General features: G+C 39.6%; 1 protein-coding gene across 4 annotated transcripts in view; it reads right to left on the bottom strand.

The window, feature by feature from the left end:
* Positions 1–11,929, bottom strand: part of LOC126470175 (ephrin type-B receptor 1-B) — a 360,567-nt gene extending 348,638 nt beyond the window's left edge. For all 4 annotated transcript variants that reach the window (XM_050097822.1, XM_050097821.1, XM_050097823.1 and 1 more), the window contains exon 1: positions 11,500–11,929. The gene's annotated coding sequence lies outside the window, so the exon portion shown is untranslated. The remainder of the gene's footprint in view (positions 1–11,499) is intronic.
* Positions 11,930–15,923: the final 3,994 nt, after the last annotated feature.

Here is a 15,923-nt window from a genome sequence, read left to right as displayed (position 1 = left end):
TGCCCTGCGACTTCATCTTCAGTTGCCGGACTCGTTATCATTGATTTTAGCAGACAACGCCTCATCGGCTGATTTGGTTTTAGTTTCATCAATGAGGGTGGGTTTTATCATTCGATCTGAGTTTTAGTGCATGTCCTTTGTTCCTCTCGTGTGTGTCCACCACACTAATGCTTTTAGGGTGGAGGTTTTAATGTGCTGCAGGGTGGCTGGCTTTTCCTTTCTATTTTCGTGGTTGGCCAGCTACTGTAATCTGCTTCCTTGTTTCACTCTCTTCTGTTTCTCGCATCTCTGTTATTTTCTTGTCCTCTTTTGTTCCTTGCCTTTCTTTCGTTTTTGTGGTCTTGCCTTTCTATTTAGTGTTATATGTCTCATCTGTTTTATTTTCACACTTGTGGCATTGTTCTATTAGGAACAAGGGACCGATGACCTCGTAGTTTGGTCCCTTTTCCCCCCTCTTTTAAACCAACCAACCAACCAACTTCACGAAGCTCCCCAAGGGGCCAAGAGAAATCATCCCACAGGGGTCTGTGTTGTCGCCCTTTCCTTCAACATTAATGGTTTCGTTACCTCTGATGCCACTGGTCTTGCCTGCACAGTTCGTCGGCGACTTTTGCAATTGGTACACATTTCCAATATTTTTTTTTAAAAAAAAGTGGGGCATGTATTTCTGCTGTCATACCACAGTCCATCCTGACTCAGAACTCTACTTAAATACACAGCACCTGGAAGTTGTAGCCAGTCCCATTTTTTGGGCCTCCTTTCTCTCTCATGTGGGTATCGTGAGGAATGAACTGGCCAACCATAGGGCTACATGAGCACTTAGTCACTTCCCATTCACTTTTCTGATCCCAGGTGCCAATTTGTGGGTACATGTGAAGCCTCTGCTTGCTTGGAAATGGCACGACACCTGGTTGGCTGCTTCCACATCTAATAAATTCTCCAGAATGGAGACTATTGCAGCATTGGTGCTCTTCCTTCTGCTTCTTCTGGAAGGAATCCACTGTCTTGTCGTCCCAGCATTGGCCATACCCGATTAACCCATGGGTTTCTTTTGTGTAATGAGTTACCCCCACATCACTGTTGTGGACGTAGCTCATAAATTGATGGAATGCCCCTCTTTCTGGCTGTCCACACTGTTTATAGCCTTCTGGACACATTGCCTCCAATACTGGCAGATGATTCACACATACTCGACCTGGTTCTCAGATTCTCTGTGAAAGTGGTTTTTATTCTTTCAACGTTTTAAGCTACCTCCACAGCAGGGGCAGGATGGGACATCCCCCACTGTATGCTAGGTCTGGTTAGGTCCCTGGCCCTACGTCCTTGACCAGGCAACTCTTTCATACCTCTTTTACTCGGTTTTAATTGCTTTTAGATTCGGTTTGCCTCCTTTCTGCCACACCCAATTTTCTATTCTGAATGTTGCATTTTGTTGGATAGTGGGTGCCCTTGACTGTAACGGATAAGGGATGGGACAGTTGTGGGTGGGACATTTCCTGCCGTTTGCGAAGCCCCAGACACACCCACCTGCTGACATTTCCTTTATCTTGCTTTTTATTACTGACAGGACAAAAGATGTCCATTGCCATTAAACCAACCGAATTTTATTCGGCCTCATTCATGAGATTAACAGATGCCACCAAGAATGAAAGCATCAGGAGGTTGATGATCAGACGAGAACTACCCATTGCGGCTTAGAGAAAGACACTTTCCAAGCACTAATGAATCATAAGTAAAACATGGATCTGTAAAGAGATGAATCGTCTGCTATAAAACAAAAGGAATTGCATTATTGTTGTAAACAATGCTATGTGGGACTGTGTGTTGTGCCTTGTTTTGAGTGATACCACACACAAGTTCCCGAAATGTGCTTTTTTTTTGTTTGTTATGTCGTTTTAGGAACTTCAGCAATAAAGAAAATTCATAGTACACTTAAAACGCTTATTGATAAGAATAGATGCAACAGCGGCTACAGTGTGCAGCGCCGTATCATACCCAGCACGGCTGGCACTGCTGCGTACAGCGGCCCGACCGCATACAGAAGCGCACACCGTCTAGCGCACTCAGCAGCGAAAGGGATAGTATTAACTATTGGAAACGATATTAGGATGAAAGTCAAATTCAATCGCATATTCTGACGTAGTGTAACGCAACTACGAAAGGTTGCACTACCTGCCAGGTGTTCGTAGAAGAACTGCGTGTTTCACAAAAAAATATATACTCACAGAACGGAGTTACAGAAGCTCTGCAAACATTACAAGACAGTTTCCTCAGAAGCTAGGCTTCTAGAAAATTTAGCTTCAAAAAGTGCAAAACAAATGAGCAACTGAATTAGCAATACTCGCCAACGTGGGGCTTCCAAATGTAAGTTAGCCATTACTATGGAATGCCAATTAACCTTCACATTTCAAAGTGACACATACATGACATTTTTTAATACAATCTCAAAGTATCGCAGTTCCTTGTCGATAGAAATACGCTCTTTGGTACTGGTGCCATCACAGAACCGCTGTGTGAACGTCGTATCTGGAAAATCCCCCCCCCCTCCCCCCGGATGGTCTTTCAGCTTTCTGAATGGGACTGCTTGGACAGTGCCGCTTGTGATTGATGTTGCTGGTCTTCCATCCCGATCAGCATCACATACGTCTGTACGCCCTTGGTGAAATTGTTGCATTATTTCACCATCGAGGAACGCGATCTTGGATTTGGTCCATTTAGCGCCAAAATGTTACGTAGAATTTGTGTAAAATTTAGATGTTTTGCCCACAGAAATCTTACTGTCCCGTGTATTTAAACTTTGGAGTAAGGTTCCAGTTGCCGCGGATTTTCACTCGCACACTGATGCACCTGTTGTCCACATTGCAGCAGAACTCTCTCTGCAGGAAACCCAGAACATGTACGTTCTTCTAACAATACGCCGCTCTCGTTGCGCAATGGTCTTAGCGTAGGACGTCATTGGTAACAGACTTTCTGAAGTCCGTACGTAGTAGCATGTAGAGCCCCATTTCATCCTAAATATGCAGCGACTGTTTAAGGATACGGACTCAGCGCGACGCGGGAAGCTTTGGCAAGCCATTCTGCCCAATAACTGCACAAACAACCAACAGCTCAGAGATTAACTGGAACTGTGTCCATGGCGAATGCCTGTCGTCCAATGGCATACCAGATGTACTAAATAAACACAATGGTCAGCCACCCAAGAACTCTCACATCCATGGAGTATTCCTTAAATCATAGACACACACATCGGCAGCGATGTGATATCTTTTCCACGACACTAAGCAAAATCACTACTCTCCTCTGACAACAAAAAGTTGATTCCTGTTTTGTTCAAATGGCTCTGAGCACTATGTGACTCAACTACTGAGGTCATTAGTCCCCTAGAACTTAGAACTAGTTAAACCTAACTAACGTAAGGACATCACAAACATCCATGCCCGAGGCAGGATTCGAACCTGCGACCGTAGCGGTCTTGCGGTTCCAGACTGCAGCGCCTTTAACCGCACGGCCACTTCGGCCGGCTTCCTGTTTTGTGGCAGAGGCAATAGTTGTTGCTAAGAACAACTGCTAGCATCTGCGGATTTTCTATACTCCATTGTAAAAAACGATATTTTATTAAATGCCATGTCCAGTGCAGAATAAATCAGCCATTAAGGGATGCAAGTGGTCCTCAATGTTGAGGTAGTTCAAAGCTCTCTTCGTACCGCATACTCTCCAGGGTAGCCCAACAGAACGGCCTCGACTCCACTGTATTGGTTTAATCGGCATTTGTGCACGGATAAGAACGAATATAGCGTTAAGAATGATTCATTTGTCCAGATAATTCATTTACACCACTGCAATCGCCATTGCCGATATTAATACCAAGGGAATACTTCGAAAGCCGCCTGTTGCAAAGTCCTCTTAATAATATAAGATGTTGTATTCCAAAGGTTTTGTACATTCGCATCGTTGTCCTCCGTTGACAGCTGGGCCTAATTTTTACGCTTTGGATAAGCCTAAAACGTCGCCGCTCTTAGATATAGGGACGCCAAACTGTCGTTAATCCAATCATGATACATCTGAGTTCAGGGGAGCTTCGCCGATTCCGCGATACTTGCTCGTATTCGTTGTGCCGAAAAACAACTGCCATATCAGCGGCAACATAATTCTTAATAAGTTATCCTCTCGCCCCCCCCCCCTCCTCCCAACGAATTTTGTGCTTTAAGCGATATGCCTGCCATGTCATCACTGGTATTTAAGTTTATGGAACGAACAGAATATTAGCAATAAGTAATTTTCCCAACAGCACCAACGCATAGAGCAGCTTTATCAGTTTCATACATACGTATCAAGCGGTCACAGGCTCTGCAGAACACGTGCTGCTACCACGAACTGCCTCCATCTCTTCGTTTCGTACTCCGTTCCTTGAGGTGTCTTCAATCACCAAGGCTGCCAGGTCGTCCACCCAATGTTGCCTTCGTTGTCGTATGGGGCATCTGGTGTTTGGTTTCCCTTAAAGTGCTTTCTACACCTGTCTTTCTTCTGGCATACGGGCTACTTGGACTGCGCTCTGGAGGCTTTTGCTCTTCGTCTTCTGTGGTATTGTTGGTTGTTCCTTATTCCTGTTCCTCCTCCTCCTCCAATCCCCATTGCTCGTCTTTCAAATATGATACGTTTTTCCTTTCCGCGTTTAGTCACACTGTAGGTTTCTGAGCCGTACATGACTGCTGGGCAGTTTTTGGCATGTGTAGTAGTGAGGGAAGGCCAGAAACAGCAAAATCACGATGTGAGAGGATTTTTTAACCATTCGACACGCTGTCGACAAATTAGTTAATGGAAATAGTGCATTAACTCAGGATAAACGAATGACGTGTATCCTCGCTGACAGAACAAATCGAACATCTTGCTGGACCAATAAGAAAAACTGGGAATCTAAATCATAACGGCCGACTGCTCCTTTTCTCCTAAAAATGAGTGTGAAACCTCGCAAAGTAACAAAGGACTGAATCTTGTACGAACATCTAAAATGTAGCTACTGCACTGCTGCTGAAGTTCTGCCCTTCGCAGAATACTGGCAGCTTCAAGGGACTGGTGACGTCACAGGCCGGCAGCCTGTGCCCTGTGGCTACGGTTTTCGCCAGCACCGTGGAGCGCGCAGTCAACCGTGTAATAAAGGAGGCGTGCAACAAAACCTGTCGCCATTTCGCTACACCTACATCGCCTGCAACTGCCACTTCGCCCGCCATGAAGCACTCGTCCTAACATTCATAAATTACTCGCTTGTCCTTAGTGTATGGACATCACTGATCAATGTTACAAATTCCCCGACAACCTCCCCCACCCCCTGCAGGCGAAAGCCGCTACTGGGACCACACCTCACAACGTGCAAATTCCTTGAGCTATCATTCTCATGTGACACGACAAAACTTCACCTCTTCGAAACGATAGTTAGTGGGTAGTTGATAGTCTACCAACAAAAACTGAGACAAACACGATGTTAAATTAAACATTACAGTATGTATGGGATCTACATCTTTATCGGTCATACGTCTTAAATGGCAGAAGTAAAGGTAATAAAAAATAATTCAAAATATAGAACACAATAACGGTCACCTGCCTGACAGACGCAAAAATTGCTCGTCCCCTCCTCCCTTTGATTTAATGCAGGGAAACAAACACGGTGGTCTTAAACCACTGTTAGTTCTTCAGGCTCTAAGAAGTCGAATATTCTCTTATTTTATCTCCAACGCTTCGATTAAATGTGGTGCGGTTTCATCCGTACAACCACACAGTCTGCACTTTGGGACTTTCCTCTATACCTGTTCTGTGTAGGTATGGCCAATCATGAGACCTACCATGTGTTTCCTGTCCAAGTTCAGGATTACAGAACTTCTGTTGAAACATGGCTTCGGCATCATTAGCTTGCCACGTTTTGTTTTTGGATAATAGTACAATATTTTATGCGCTGTCTGCTGAACTCGCTACGTAGTTTATATTGAACAGTCGCCTTAGTGATGGTTAGGACAAGTTCTGATCCAATAAATCAAGTCCTCGCGCTTGTCCTGGCCAGTATATCAGTTTGTTCATTGCCACTGATACGTGGAAGACCAGGGACCCACAGCAGGTTTATCCTAGTCTCCCAATGGCTTGACGGCATTCTGCAACGATATTTTATCTCACTGCAGGGGCTGATACAGATTTCAGAGATACTTGGCTGTCTGAATAAATGCAGATGCTACGATCCTTGTGGCACCTACGCAGATTCTCCTCTGCGCACACTCTGCTGACACATTTCCGCCTGGAATACTGTTGCCAACTTCCCTACAGAATGCTTTCCTTAGTCTGGGCTATACCTCTTACACACCAGCCCCAGCGCCTTCATCTGTTTCCGACCCATCAGTAAACCAGACTGTCTACTGGACGGTGACGTGATTCGTTCTTCCACTGTTTCCCTCTCCCAACCGTGACACTGAAAGATTTATTGAAGCAGTTGGAAGTTATGATCAGCCAGCAATCTGTGACCATACACCATACACTCATTATATTGGTGTAAGATTCTAAATATCCTAAAGGAATCCAGTCGCTTCCATTTTTGCCTGTATGCTCCTGCCTCCATAGTTCAGTTTTTCCTTAAAAGCTTCAACGGGTGTTACTTTCCTTAACATAAAACAATGTCTTTCTGCATTATTCTGCTTCTGATATTCAACAATGGACGTTTGTTTAGAATACTGCAGCGTACGTTGGTGTCCCCCCCCCCCCCCGCTCTCTCTCTCTCTCTCTCTCTCTCTCTCTCTCTCTCTCTCTCTCTCTCCCTCTCTCCCTCCCCCCCCCCTCTCTCCCTCTCTCTCCCCCCCCCCCCCTCCTGACATTTTGACAACATGGTTGGTACTACAGCTGACGCTGCAGGATGACATAGTTCCCACCTTACCCCCCCCCCCCCCCGCCCTAGCCATCAGTAGAACAGTAGTATCCTGATATTCCTGCGACGCTGTAACTGCTGAAACATTAGATAAACAACTTTGGGCCCAATGTACTGAAAAAGTCATGAACAATTAAGTCCCTGCTTCAAATCTGTTGCGAGCGAAATCATACTATTGGCGAAATTACGATTATATGCTGCAGTATGTTCCAGAGAACTCGTGTAAGATTATCGTGTAATTCTGTAATCTAGTATATGTACTTCAAGTTTACAGTAAACAAAAAACGGCACCTCAAAAATTTACCACTTCCTCGAAATTAGGACTAGAAATGGCACAAAGATTACAGCCATCGACAACCGCTAAGAGTAACTTTCCCGCGGTATATTCTGCTTCCTCTTCCTGAACAGTGAAGATTATGAACGATTAGGGGCATGCTACAAAAGAAACTGGTAGGGTTTACGAACGTTTTAATACACCCACACTCACATTTTCATGCTTCTTGAATATAATTTCGCGCTTCTCTAGCTCTGATAAAAATGATTTTTGTGCGTTAAAAATCGCTATTAAAAAGTAAGTAGAGATAAGGGGCAGTTTTATAAACTACAATGGAGGTGGCAGGTTAGTGGAATTTTACAAGAGTAAAAATAAATTATTCTAGGTGTAGCCAAACGGAAAGTCCTTAAAAGAATTGAATGCAATTAAAAATTAAATATAATCTTTCTAAAAGGGCTGTGATATCACGTTAGCTTAGACTATCCAATGACCAGGATGTTGCTAATATATATCAAGATTACTCAAATTACAGAACCACTAACCCATTTACACACATTAGGGTTAGCTGATTCTGAAATCCTAATCCCAAAAACCAATGACATTAATATAAAAATCATAAATAGTATTAATTTAGGCACGCCTCTAGAGAATAAATTATCAGTAGACTCCAACGTGAAAGATAACAGCGTAATTAGCCGTTGAAAAACATTTTCCAGTATCCAAATGTACCAAAAAAATATTTCAGAGGAAATAAAACAAGTTTATTAATAATAGAGGACACGATCATACATCCTCAGTCTAGCGACAGCAAAAAACTGAATTGAACGTGCCGTCCAAACAGACGTAGAGAACGAAACGCCGTGGCACGTTCAAGAAATTTCGGTAACCACAAAGGAACCAACGAAAACAGAATTCAGGATAGCAACATTTGAAGGACCAATCCTCCCGAATTGCGCGACCAGTATCTAAATCATTGTGCCACTTTGTTCAGTACGAAAAAATATTTCAATATATCATGAAAAAACAGTAAAAGGAAAGTCAGTAACGGAAACAGGAGAATCAACAGGCAGATATCACGTGCATGCGTAAATTCCTTGTCAGCGGAGTGTATTAGTCATCAAAGATCTAAGATTTCTTTCTATAGCTAACCTAACGATGTGGGAAAGACGGTACGACAGGGAACGAATTTGTTCCCTGTAAATAGTGAGTGAAACTGTTTGACACATTTAGGAAAGGGTAAATTTTAGCAATCACAAAACAAGAAATTATGAAAACGGGAGAATCTGTGCTTAAAGTGAAACTCGGCCAATTATTTACCAAAGTCTACGTGAATTACAACAATTTCGCAATTGTTTAAATTCACACGCAAGGAATCAAAAACCGTAAAGGTTAATAGGTCCATCAAATGTTTCGCTAGAAGTCTCAAAAACTTCAACTATGTTTCTTACAAACCTTGAAGTACGTACCCTTAACCCTTCGAGGAGATACATAGGTTTTAGATGTGCATCTAGCACCGTAAATCACCCTAAGTTGTACACGAGGTAATATAAAAAAAGTAAATAGCCGCCCACATGTTGCTGAAGCTGTATAGAATACGCTGCGGAAGTTCCACTGGGTCGCCCTCACAGGTCCTCGAGACGTACCGATCTCTCCCTATCCGATTTTCATTCTTTTGTAGCCCTGAGGAGACATAGCTCCGTAGGCAACCGCAAACATTTTTTCATGAAGGCATGGACCGTCTTGGCTCATGTTTACTTTTCTCTCTTCAGTCTCTTTTGCAGTATAATTTACTGCATTTCAGAGGGCATAAATTAGGCAGTTCGCTAACGAAAAACATCGACAATTACACTGATATCCTCACTCGGCAACAGAAAATTCAGCAGTAGAGCATTTTCTAGCAGTGATTTTTGTGTAAAATACGCATATTTTTTGTACTTAGATTCTAGTTTTTCACACCTCCATGTCACATCTAAGAACTAATATACTGGTCAAAAATTGCATAGCATAATATACACATCTACATTTTTATTAAAGACGATTGATTTAGGTCATGACTCGGGTCACCAAGACCGTATTTTGCTATGCATTGCACAGCAGCAATACCCAAGGACACATTTAAAAGGTTCCCTTCTTAATACAGCCGAACATGTGTAACAGTCACGTCATGTAAACATTCTTCGCGTTTAAGCAACTGTGTACCGCATAGTTACACTTTTCGTGATTGTGGGTGGTTAGACTGATGACAGTTTTCAATAAAAATATGATACAGCTGTGTATTACATGATACAATTCTGACGTTTATCAAAGCTGTCTAGATATGCCTACACAAAATGTTAAGTTCTTTACAGAAAGTTTATTTGAACCACGATTATATATGCTGCGATACTGTCGCCTAATCAGTGGCACCCAGAGAGATGTACATTAACAAAAACTGAGAAGTATGGGTAAAAAATATACTAAATTTTAAAGTCGATCAAGAAATAATTTCACTTACATGATCAAATTACGTACGGCCAACAAATGATGTGTAGGAAATCAGTTGTCAACAAATCACATTACTTAAGTATACTTCAATTTTTGCGACGAACAACGCTATGGGACAGAAAACCGGAACAAATTCACTACTCAGTAACACAACATGTATAAATGCAACAGGAATTACCGATGCCGTTAAGTGAATAAAGGCAGTCATACAAGGGATGGAATGAATAATCACATCCAAATTAGGGAACGATTGCGCATAATTACATAAGCATCTTGGTCTCCGCTGGTTCTACAGAATGTGAGAAGGTGCCTACCTACCGACCGAGTTGGAAAGGACCACCCAGGCCGGGCCGCTTCCTGGGAAAGTCGCTTGACCAGGCCCTGTGAAAGTCGCAAGCAGTCGTCCAATCGAGCACTCGTTGAAAAGCTCTTCTATGGAAATCCAAAGTAACATGAAATACAAAAACATTGTCCCCCTCCCACAAATTAGAGAAGTTGCAACAGAATATACAAGGCTATATAGCTTACACCAATAAAGAATCCATTTACACGCCTTAATTCCCGGTAGTAGAATTTAAGGAGATAGACTTAAAATTACGGCACTGCGATCTTCAACTGGCAATAAGTCAACGGCATAATTAGCGTAACCTGGTGGCTTAGCCGCAGGAACAAAATATTCATCGATTTCACACCCTTGAAATCTGGGTATTGTATGGAGCAATACACACACAAGAAAACTATTTAGGGCCTTCAACTTCAAAATAACGTAGTCTATGAATCCTTATGGCTGCTACATACAAAAATTCGCATATAGCAGATCCAAAGTGCAACAATGTCTCAAGTACTGGTACTCTAAACTTCGCGAAACTATGACCTTAGAAATTACCCTAAACGCCCACGTCAACGGAGGGCATTACCCACAAATGATTCTGTGATAAACTGGTATAACGAACACAATCGGTGATAAATGTTCGAGGACTTCAAGAAATGAACAGCGACAATCTCTCTCGTCTCTTGAACTTGCAATATACATTTTTCAATACAACAACACTGGCTCTGATTAGCAATTACAAACTACTATAGAACGAAACACCAAACATAAGTTTGTCATACTTCTAGAAGAACTGAGTTATCACAAACTAATACGATCTCAAAAAAATACGCGCGCTCTTTCTCTCTGTGTAGCTGCTGTCCTGGTAAACAGTGTTTCCTGCTTTACATACCATAGCACACTAAAAAATAAGTGAGCCGGTTACATGCGGTCTGGAAGCGTTCCTTCAACTAAAAGTTGTGAACTTCATATCAATAAGTCATACAGCAAAATACAAATTCGGAAAACTGATAGATTCTATACATGTCAAAAACACATTTCTTTCTACGTATGTGCCAGCAATCTGTCTTGAAACCTTCATTTAAGACATCTTTAGGTCAGTACTTTGCTTGAAAATATGTTACACCGTACTAAAATATGTACAAAATCTATTGGGTTTTATCAGAAGAAAACGAACACATCGTTTAAATAGCAGAAGCGGCGAAATTCCTCCTTGCTCACGTTGTGTTGGGCCTCCCAACTATTTCCAACAATACGCGCAGCAAGAATAAATGTCACTCTGAATAGCAAGCAGTTTTCGAAAAAATACTCATGGTAATGAAAGAATAAGTAGGAGAAAGTTCTTGCTAACACCGCTCCTATTAAAAATCTAGGTATGATTAGAAACATTCTCCGAAACAATCACATAATTAGTTTTGTACTTAATGTCTAAAATTCCATTTGCACGTTAGTTTATTCGTTAAATTAATATTTGTCTGTAATCGTTCTGGAATTCATAGCTGTACTTACTTGAGATATCGTCCTGTCCTTCCAAACTTGGGCTGACGCTGTGTAGTATATGCCTTTCACAAAAGTTGACACTTAACCTCCTTTTATTTTCATATTCGTGAACGAAGTGCACATGCAGAAATTCGAAGGAACTCGAACCACAAAGCTTTCTTTCGCTACACTTATCAATATCTTACGTGTATATTGATAACTCTTGATACATAATACGATGCTAAAACATGTTGTCTGTGTTAAAAAAAATAAAAATAAAAAAAGTTATTGACTTGACGCCATTCGATCGAATCACCCACTTCCATGCATTATAAATCACGTAGTTGAAATAAAGAAGCAATGTTGTTTAATTCCTACACAAAATTTACAGTTCTGACTCCGCAAAGCAGACCATTTTTACATTACAAGGAGTGTTGACTGTTCCTCACCGCACACTGACTCCGCCATCTTGTTATTACTGAGATCTTAGACACCTGACAGCAAAGATGTTCACTACTCTGAATTTTTTTCGATATAGAAAAAAATGCTGTACTACAGAAACTTGTTTACACGTGTTCTACTTTTGTAAAACAATACAAGTTAATCTGTTTGAGAAATACCGAACGACTTTCAGCTTTTCTACCCTCCAGTTTAAACAATTCTCATCAAAATTTGCCAGCTGTTAATCCGCACACGCAACACACAAGTATTTTCTTAAGCGACTTCATGCTTTTTACTTCACTTTCAGTATCAGACGTTAGTGTTGACCACAACATTATCATTTTCAAATATGTTTTTGGAGAAAATAGTAAAGAGTTTTATTATTTGACATTTCAATTTCGTTCCTCAGCACCACTTGTAATTTGGTGCTAGTCAATATGCAGAAACTATAAGTAACAAATAACCATTATATGATTGTCTTCCTGGGAATGGGCTCGAAAATAAAGAGCTATTTTTCAGTAAATCTCCTACAATCTGACCATTATTCGCAAAAAGTATGCGCCAGTTTTTTTTGTCTGTGAAAATCTTAAGCTAGAGCTATGTAAGCTGCATTTTTAAACTTTGCTCAATATAGACTTCCTCTCTTTCAGAAACACTGTTTTTGTTTCAGAAGATGCAAACTTCAATCATCATTTCATAAACAGCTTTAAAACAAAATGATTAGGAACAGGGCTAAATATTGCTTTTGTTGTAGAATCAGAATATTTTTCATTATGTGGTACTTCCATTATATTTGAGAGTATATCAGTTGTTTTCAAGCCAAAGTTATCATCCAGATTAAGACACCAACTCATTCAAATAGAATTGTTCCCCACAAATTACTGCACCAAAACCTCTTGTCACTGTTTTGATTTCTTGGCCAAAATCCCTCTTAGCTTCACGTTCCTTTGCTTGAAACAATAAACAGTACAATTACTTACACAACTTTCTCCTCCTTTGCTTCTGTCTCTTCCATGTGAAGAAACCTATGGCTTCAAGATCAGATACTATGCATTATTTAATCAGAATTACACACACACTTGCAAATTTTTCTGTACTCTCCATCTCCTGTGTTGTCCTGTACTAAGTTAAGAACTTTAATTGTTCCTAGAGATTGTGAACATGCAAGGTGAAGGATATAAATGTGGTAATCACAAATGATTAAGAGTGCCTCTGGAAACTTCTTTATTAAAAAGTAAAACAATTCCACACCAAATAAAAAGTTTTCCCAATGTCAGTGTTAAATTCCAGTCACTAATGAGTTGATACACACCAGCAAATCCAAATATGAAAGCTGTCAAGAGATTCTAACTAATACAAATTGTTTAAGAACATTTTTACACTTTGCACTTTTTCAGCAACTTTTATTGTAACAATGTTATCACAGATACTAAGGAGACATACATACATATATATGTAACTGAAACAACATGGTTTTATAAAAATTTACATATGTCAATGTTACAATAATGCTACACGACAACCATTTTGAACATGGGATTGATTGTGTCATGCAGTCCAATCTCTGGTATAACTATTCCTCACTACATGTTTGAGAAGTATTAAAATTTTAAAACCAGTGTTTAGATACACAAGAACTGTTTACACTAACAAATAAAATATTACATGTTCTCCAATAAGAACATAACAGAACTGACAGTACACTGAAATACAATGTCCTGCTAGCAATAGAATCCATTCTAAAAGCATCCAGTCATCATAAAGTTAGGTCTGTGCTGCAGAGTTCAGTGTCTGAATCTATTATTTATTTCATCACAAATTATCTACACAATGGCCAAAAAGCACTGCCAGCTCTTGTGTTAAAAACTGTTAGCACTACAATAATAATAATAATATAATAACAACACAGAACACACATTAGTAGATCAGTACCATCGACATTTGTTTTGTTAGTGAGGAAAATAATGAAGATATGTTACAGATGATGATGATGAAATACTGAGATGGTAATGATGCTGTACCAAAATATTAAGTGAATATTATGGGTGACCTCATTACTACAGATATTATTTTCATGGGAACTCACAAAAAATGTCATGCCTATGAAATCGGATACAGTAGCCGTTATAATGACATGCCCCTACAAAACACTTGACCACTGAAAATTATTGGTTCACATAGAACACCCTATGTAAAATGAATTAGTTATGTTCTAATTTGAGGCATATTCTGTAAGAAATACATCAAGGTGACGCTTTTCACTTTGGTTTCAAACATGAGAAAATGATTCCATCTGGTATTAGAGATTACTACTCACCACATTCTAAAAGTATGTGGAATACAATACAAGATAGAGGATTTTGAATCTGAAAATATTTTTTGTATTACATGCTTTTAAGTCTTTATTCCTTTCTTGTTGCTTGTTTGTGTTGAATTAGCAATATTTCCATTAATGATTGAAGAACAGACTACTGTTCATCTGCAAGATGGCATGATGAGCTGTGGACAGGCTTGCTAAGCTGATTCCAACAGCTAAGTTACTGTAAAATTCATTGGCAGAAAATGAAAGATAAATTTGCAGTATCTATTTATCATTTGTTCATATATAATACTCATCACTTGGTCCATAACATGATTTGAGACTTGTCCACCTTTATTATTAGTTGCGTACCATGAGTGACTTCCCACTGTGTTCCTGTTATGTTTTAATATCTCTGTTATTAGAAAGAAATGTACTGGTTTATTATATGGCAGAAAGCCGTACCATAAAATTAAAAATAATTACAGTAACATTTAATCTGCTAGGGTACACAGTTGTTAAGTTTAAATAGTATTATAAAAGCAGAGCATTTCTTCCTACAGCACCAAATAAAGAAAACAAGTAGTGACAGCAATTACTTCATATGAAAACATTTAGTTAACATGAACAGTAACAATTAGATTTGAGTTTCTCTTGATACACTCTCTACATGTTGACTAAGATTTTATATCAGTACATATTTTTTAAAATATCCAATATATATAAAACTTAATATAAGGCAACACTCTGAAACAAGTAGCTCCAAGTGAGTTGGGCTTAATAACACTTTCTTTTATTGACATTTTTCTTGTATGTTCTCATCTGTCAGTACAAATGACATCATGTGAAAACAGTGTGACTAGAGAATTAGCTTATGTTGGAATCTACATATATACAGGAAAATATACAAGAAAATGCTTAAGATTCTACCATGAAATTTTATTTGCTTTACAGGATAGGTCAGCAATGACCTAAATTCAGGTCTAGGAAGAAAGTGTAAAGACAAATTTATTCCCAGTTCTTCTTTAGCTTGTCCTTGAATATACTGTCAATATAACAAACAACAAAGGCAGTTTAGTGATGACTAATAAGCTTCACATGTTTGTCTTATTAGTTCATGTGCTCAATTGAAAAAGAAAATAAATGAGTCTACAGCTTATGTATTTATACATTTGACTTTTATTTATTAGTTATATACATACATTCATTATTTCCTACAGTGCAGGCATTTACATTGTAGTTCTGTCCATTGACCATATTCCACTCTCATAATAAAACTTCATGTTTCAGAGACAAAATTTAAAGCTGCTACCGTTAATGATTCATGTCCCGAGTTTGGCACAAGGGGGAGAAAGAGAGAGAATGAAGAAAACTAATAGAAATGTGTGCTTTTATACTTCTGCATGCCAGTACTGTACTGAAAACACCATAATTGTATGGATACATCATTAAAAATAGTTACAGAAATGTAAATGCTATCAGTCTGTCAACTTTAATTCTGTCAAATCCAAAAAAATTATAAGATTCTGAAGCAGGATTGGGAAAATGCCTGATATGTCCAAGAAGACTTAAATCGGTGAATTCCACTAACCAAGCTCCTTTAACAACCCAGTACTACACTGGCATAAAACCTTGGAAACTATTACTGAGTATTCTGAAGGTTTGACTGTGTCTTCATTACATTGGCAGTAAGTTTAAATTACCTGTAAACTAT

Source organism: Schistocerca serialis, chromosome 3 (genome assembly GCF_023864345.2).
Source record: "Schistocerca serialis cubense isolate TAMUIC-IGC-003099 chromosome 3, iqSchSeri2.2, whole genome shotgun sequence".
In the NCBI taxonomy this organism is placed as follows: Eukaryota; Metazoa; Arthropoda; class Insecta; order Orthoptera; family Acrididae; genus Schistocerca; species Schistocerca serialis.
Note: the sequence above shows the minus strand (reverse complement) of the source record. Positions and strands in the feature narration are given on the sequence as shown.